Here is a 6,918-nt window from a genome sequence, read left to right as displayed (position 1 = left end):
TATTTGATTCTTCAGGTCATCAAGCACTGGACATGTTGGCAAGAGAGGGCTGTAAAAACAGCAGTGTAGAAGGAAAGCAGGGGAATCTGTAGCTATAAACCCTAATAGTTTTGTCTCTGAAAATGGGATTTRGTCCTTGACTTGAATCAAGGAGCAGTGGCTGTTCAGACAGAAATGCCACTCTAGATTCCCTCTGTGTGTCTGCTTTACACTGTGCAAACTGGTTTATAAAAATCCTTTCTCCTCAGTGGGGCTCTGAGCAGCCCAGATATTTGTTTAGCTTATCTTTAAATTACCAGATTAAGATTCTGGGACTGGATTTGGTTAACTCTTCGGGTGCTGTTCTGGATAGGACAACCTTTAGCTCTTTAAGCTACAGGAAGCCTGGTTGTGCACAAAGAAGTGAAAAAGTAGTGCTGCTTGGGGCACCATTTGAGAAGCTGTATTAATATCACCTAATATTTCATTTTTATTTAGATGCAGAAGGGTAAAAAAAGGTGACAGTTTAATGTTAAGAYGATCAAAGAGCCACCTTCTCCATCCTACAGAAAGTGCAGCCAGCAGAACCAGGGCAGTGACTGCCCCCCTGTGCTGGGCACTGCTGAGGCASCTCCAGACCTGGGAGCAGTCCTGRGCCSTTCACAAGAAASACTTKGAGGGGCTGGAGAGTGACCTCAGAAGGGAATGGAGCTAAAAAAGGGTCTGGAGCATCAGAAGCAGCTGAAGAAGCTGGATGGGCTCAGCCTGGAGAAAAAGAGGCTCAGGAGGGACCTRCTGGCTCTCCAYAACTTCCTKATAGGGGGTGCAGCCAGGTGGGGSTCAGGCTYTGCCCCAGRGAACAAGGGGCAGGAGAGAGGAAATGGCCTCAAGTTATGCTAAGGCAGGTTCAGATTGCWTATTGGGAAAATGTCTTCACTRAAAGGGTRGTCAGGCACTGGMACACCTGCCCAGGGCAGTGGTGGAGTCACCATCCCTGGAGGGATTCAAAAGACATGTGGATGTAGCACTTGGGGACATGAGTTAGTGCTACATTAATGGTTGGACTCAGGATCTTTTCCARCCCAAATGATTCCGTGATTGTAACACAGACTGAAGAAATTAAAGCCTTTGGTGACTGGTGCTTCGAGCAGCACAGCAGTTGAGTGTGGTATCTGGCAAGCTGCACACCTGATAAAGTGTCTAAAAATAGAAGCTGTGGATACAATGCCTGAGCTGAGGCTGGATGCTGGTTTGGAACTGCTGCAGTGAGAAGAAGAGCATTCTTGGAGWGAGCTGGCCATGAACTGCCTGACACATCTTTAACCTCCTCATCCTGGGAATTCTCCAGGAAYCCCACCTGCCCTTCAGGTGCTCAGTTTTTGCCACTAGGATTTTATGACTAAAAGAACAAATAAGATGTCTGTGACTGGAGTGCACACCTACCCYGTATCCCTGTGCMCAGAAAAATGGTGAGAAATGGTGATGGTCCTGGGATGCAGGAAGGAGCAGCAGGTTCAGGAAGGTGCTATGACCCAAATCTCACACTGTTTTGTCTATGCCTGTGTATCCCCACCTCTGGGACTCAGCTTTCCCTTTTATATGGCAAACACCTGCAGGAATGCTGGTGAGTGAGGATGATATGCCTGGCTAACAGAGCAGATCCAGTGCAAAAAGGTGCATGTATGGCAYTGTGATGGTGAACAGAAACTGAAGTGCTGATAGGAACACAGGCGAGTTGCTCTAAAGCTGGTCTCTAGATAATGATTCTGTGTCTGAAAGGGCAACAGAGGCTCTTTGGTAAATAGTTTTCTGGCTGTAAAGCAGTGCTGCTTTGTGCAGAAAATTGATCTGTTTAGTTTGATATTTTTTCTGGGACCTTATTAACTGCTGCCTGACTTTTTCTTCTGTTGAGTTTCTGGGGTTTTGTGTGTGTGGGGGGGGGGTTGGTTCATTTTTTTACAAGTTAAACTTCATGTGCTGAAAAACCATCGGTGATAAACAGCATGGCCCCCTCTGCTGCCCTGCCCAGGCTCATCAGCTGTGAAGTCAAACCTATATTCTTCAGGGCAGAAGATGGAAAATATTTATGGGGAGTGAAATCCAGTTTGAAAGGACATTYCAGAGACCTCATGCTTTTAAACTTGGACAGAATCCCTCTCACGTCTGGCATGGGACATTGAAGCTGGACTGGCCATAAAGTGGTTGACAGGGCCAGACTGAGAACAGTTTTCTCTTGTCCAGACTTCCTGCTGAGACCATCRAGAGTGTCTTGGGTAAGCTCCAGGTCTGTGATTTATGGACAAACCACAAGYCAGGAATCTGCAATCTAAGCTCCTTGAGCAGCAACTGTTTAAAACATTATGGGAAGAAATAGCCACTGTTTCCAAGAGAAGAAAACTTGGAGCCATTAATAATGTTTAGCAYTTCTGTAGTTATCAATTAATCCTCCTGCTCTCATTGTGAAGTGASTCAGAATTATTCTGACTGTACAAATAAGGTCTGTATGGAGCCTTAATAGATTTCCTTAAGAGACACTGAATCTGTGTTAGGGACACAGTTCAGGACTCTGGAATCCCACCACAACATGAAACAGATCCCTCCAAGATCCAGAGGCATGAAGACAGTACCAAATCCAGTACCTGCTGGATTTGGATGAGSCAGTAAACACAAACTTACAGCACCTTCAAGAGGCTCTGCCCAACACCTTGCTCAGTTGAAAGTTCTTCCCAGGGCAGTTCTGGGTCTGCCCAAACCTTGCCTATTGAGATCATGTGGTTTCCCCGTGACTCCTGGATTCAAAAATTCCTGGGATTTCAGAGAATCACTTGGAAGCTTGCTGCTTATTGGAATTATCCTGTACTAAATCCTTTCTAGCTGGCTGTCTACTCTATTGCCTGGGAAGAAAAGGATGCTAAAATCTGTCTTGCTATCTTCCCCAGAACTGCACATCTCTTGATACTTCCAGACTAAGTTAAACATGGGTTTTCCTCTTCTTTTATCAGCAGGAAGGTTTTCTTCCAGAAAAAAAAGGTCATTTGTTCTCCCTCTGTTCTCAGATTCATCTTTTGTTTCTCCTTTACCTCCCTCTTTACACCTCAGTTCCATCTTCCCTGGTGCACTTTGTGGCTGATGTTGTGGTTTGATGGAGCCCAGGCCAGGAGAGAATTTTCTCTGCCTGGACACTCATTTCCCTATTCTCCCAGGATAGAAGTGTTCCTTGGTGCTGGAGCTCCTTCTAGCAAGAATTTAATCTAAAATCACAAGATCTTTCCCATCACATCCCTCCTGGAATCAGTTTGATGTGCAAACAGGTGGAAATGAGTAAAGTCTCCCCTAAGTCATGGCCAAAATGGAAGAGTTGGCAGGAGCACAAGGACCAAAGACTTCCGTAAATATGTAAATTTGCAAGGATCCCTGATGGTCTCATTGTTAAATCTATTAACAGCAGCAGGAAGGATGAAAAAGTGGGGAAAGAAGCAGTTTCCTCCTCTTTTTAAAACTGCATGGCTAAAGGTATTGTAATGAATTGTCCATTAAATGTCCATCCAATGTTATTCCAAATGCCATGATGTAACTTGCAGGGGATTTGGGGTGAGTTAACAGAGAAGCCAGGCAAAGCTTGTTCTCCTTCTGCAGCCCAAATAAATTAGGGGTAACTGAGTTAAAACCCATAAATAAGTAAATAAATCAGTCCTTCATGGAACTGTCCCACATTAAATCCTTAGAAACTTGGGAAGTTGGAGTTGTGATTGGGGGCAGAGGGAGATTCAGCTGGAATTTTGTTTCACCTCTTGACCRTTGGACTTGTTCTGTCTCAAGTAGTTTAGCAAGTAGTTTAAAAAACAAATGTTCAAACTTATCTTGCAACATGCTTCAGGAAATCAAAGGATAGGGATTAGGGCTTTTAGTTGGGAACTGCATTTTTAATGTGTTTAGAGATTCTTTAATGCCCAGTGCCCTTACTGAATTATGGTGATTCTTCTTAGAATTGAKAATTCATTTCACTTCCCAGGAGAACCAGATGAATTTTGGTTTATACCACTCAAGTTCATGCCATGTGAGTTACGTAATGGAAACATGATTGTTCTTCTGGCMGGCAAGAGGAGTTAGATGTAGAGGCCTGTGCCATCCCAAAATTCACACTTTAGAGGAAAACAAACCAGACTGCTCTTGAGGAAAATGATGTATTTTTTTCCTTTTGGCCYTTTCAAGACTCTGCTGAGTTTGCACTGAGGTCTGTCATCCAGCATGGCCACAGCCCATGAGAAGGGAGATTAACCCAATAAATTAATGCAAACCCAAACTTTCCTCATTGGAATTTGGCCTCAGTGGCTGCTTTTCTGATCACTTTTGAACTGAATTGAATCAATTTGTATGGAAAGCTTAAAAAAGTTCATCTGAAGCCACCAGTGTTACACGTCTTAACAGACAGCAGGAGATCTACCCTTAAACTGTGCAGAGAAAATGAAACACAAAAAAAAAATTTGAACAATGCTGACTGCAGCACACCGGGGATAAATATGTACATTCTATATAATATATAATCTGTGTATTCATAGACAYGTAGATAATCATATTTACTATAAATCCCACTGCATGGCGAATTCCAGCAGTTATTTTAAAAACCTTTTCATGTTGGCAATAATGTTCACAAGTTCCATAATTGTTGTTTTCTGCAGAGACAACCCAAAGCCACAGTGTGACAGTAAATATCCTACCTCTCACAGCATGTATCCAAAGTGTTGCTATTTCAGGGACCTGCTTGCATCTAYGCAGTTGTAATTCAGGGGTGAGTACACATTAAATTAAGCCAAAATTTTCATACTGGAGCCTAAAACACTGGGGTCCTGAACTATATCTGATACCAAGCAGTTCCCAGGGGGGTTGGTTATGGGGAAGTGAACTTTAAAAAATTGGGAGTTGAAGTCCAGTCTGCCTCTGATTTTGGGAGAGCTGCTTCTCTTCCGTGTACCTGTCATTGTGGCTGCATCCTCCAGCTGATGTTGGGTACAAATAGTGACTGGACAATCAYGTCCTTGTTGCCTTTAGGAATGGCCTTGAAATGTCCTGTGAAACAGATGCCTATTTGGTGCCCAGGATGGACCATTAAGTGCCAGTGCTTTTATTCCAGTGGGAATACCACATTTTCTTTGGCTTTTTACCGCTTTTGAGTTTAGGGCACTGAGCAATGAGATGTTCCTGCGCCTTGGTGTAGTTCCTGTGTCATGGTATATAATTAGAGCATTTTCAATCTGTTTGTGCAATTGGCAGTTGCAARTTCTTGCAGGATTTTCTTCGGAGGGCTCCTAATTCCCATCAGTAGAGCAACTTGGGCAAGAACTTGAATAAACCAGCAGAAGTGTTGAAAGACACAAACCAAAGGATTTCTTCACATCAGTTTTGGACTGACAGGGGCACATTGCATCTCCCARGGAGATTCACTGCAAAAATACACCCCTCTGTTCTGCCAAAATAACAATTTTTCTTAAAATTCAAGGGTTTCCAGCTAAAATTGTTTGAATGCGTTAAAAATTAAATTGCTGTGCTGGAAAAGTCACAGTGCCTCRGGAGCTTATTTCATTTTAAAAGTTYTAGTTGATCTTTTTCTTGAGGTTGCCAAACAGGCAATGTCAGTTTCTTTTGGTGATGTCAAATTATGGATTGAGGTATAATTATGGGGAAATGTTATGTGTAAAGCAGACATCATACGGTTCACCATTAGAACTGATTTGTAACTATTAGTGATATGCCTGTCTTGATGTTTTTGAAGCTCCAGTATGTTCTGTGTACCACTAAACCTCTTCCTCTGCCTCTTGCCCTGTTAACAACTGTTGCCCAGGAGCGATTTTGGTTCTTGTTACAGCCAGACCAAGTATTGAGAAAGAAGTCCTGATTTCAACATTGACATTTTGATTGCAATAATGCATTCAAAAGGCAGATCCAGTGCATGAACCTCCCCACCCTATCTCAGGTGATTTTACAAACCTGCAAACCTTTGGCCACAATTAGCTAATGACCTGGAGGAAATGACTGTTGATCCTGACTCCAAGGTAATACTCATTATGAGGACTCTGAGCTGGAGCCAAAGGTAGTGCAAAAAGGGAATTTGTTTTCCTGCTCAACCTCAGGCAGAAAAAAATACAAAATTAAAAGGCAATGCTCTTTTGACAGAAAAGCTTGAGCTATGCTACTGCTCACCGTGACATTTCAGTGTTTCCATCAATTTCCATATGAGCAGCACAGCATCGATTATAACCTCAAAACRTTGCAATTTTAACGGGCTTCAGCTGCAGCTGCACACCAGCACAGGTGTGCCTGAGGTTTTAATGTGAAGACCAGTAATTTTAAATGGCAGTTCCGTGCTCACACGCAGGTGCTGTGTATTTCCTCCCTATTTACAACTTATATTTATATATATATATACATATATTTCGATACACTCGAATTCCTTAAAAATACAAACGAGCCAGGCTACGCCGTAAGCTCTCCTCTTTCTTCCGACTGGCCCTCTCCCAGTGCTCTTCCCAGACTGGCCCTTCACCTCATCGACAAGTGGTGCCGAGGCCTTGATCAAAAGCCCTCCCGTTTTTACTTTACGTCTCCCGGGCCCGGGGCCGTGAAGCGGGAAGTGCTGCCCGGGCCGCCGCCACTTCCCCCGGCGCTCGGGTGCCCCTGGTGGCCGCGGCCCGCCCGCTTCGTGCCAGGTTCGCCTCACAGCCGCCGTCGCCCGCTCGGGCCGTTCTCCCGGGGCGAGAAGCAGGAGCGCCCTGGACCCCTCAGCCTCGCCAAGGGGACGAGAAGAACCCCTCGAGCCCGTGAGGGGAATGGGGGCAAATGGGGGAAACGGTCTCCATGACAACCGATGGCGGGAAGCCCGTGCGCACGCGCGGGAAGCGTGAGGGCCCTACCAACGTCCCGCGGACCGGCCCCGCGCATGCG

This window comes from Malurus melanocephalus, unplaced genomic scaffold (genome assembly GCF_030028575.1).
Source record: "Malurus melanocephalus ecotype Western Australia unplaced genomic scaffold, MMel_1.1 scaffold_170, whole genome shotgun sequence".
NCBI lineage: Eukaryota > Metazoa > Chordata > Aves > Passeriformes > Maluridae > Malurus > Malurus melanocephalus.
This window is presented reverse-complemented; position numbering follows the sequence as displayed.